This window comes from Myotis davidii, unplaced genomic scaffold, assembly GCF_000327345.1.
Source record: "Myotis davidii unplaced genomic scaffold, ASM32734v1 scaffold513, whole genome shotgun sequence".
Taxonomy (NCBI): Eukaryota; Metazoa; Chordata; class Mammalia; order Chiroptera; family Vespertilionidae; genus Myotis; species Myotis davidii.
The window spans coordinates 261,930-262,195 of NW_006284436.1; positions in this window are offsets into that span (position 1 = coordinate 261,930).

Consider the following 266-nt stretch of genomic DNA (forward strand, 5'->3'; position numbering starts at 1 on the left):
TCTCTCTTCCCACCCCGAGCGCCCTTCCCTCCCCTCACCTGGGCGGGCTAGTGGGCCGGGCCCTGACCATCCACGACCTGACCTTGAGCTCTCCCGCCCACACATACCCTTCCCCCGCCTCCACTTCTCCGAAGTTCCGAGGGGAGAGCGGAGGCCCGTCCGACGCCCCTTCCTAGAGATGGGGAAACTGAGGCCGGAGCCCGGGAGTGGGAGGCAAGTGCAACCAGAGCGCCGGGCACAGCGCCGGCCCGGGGCCCAGGGCTCTC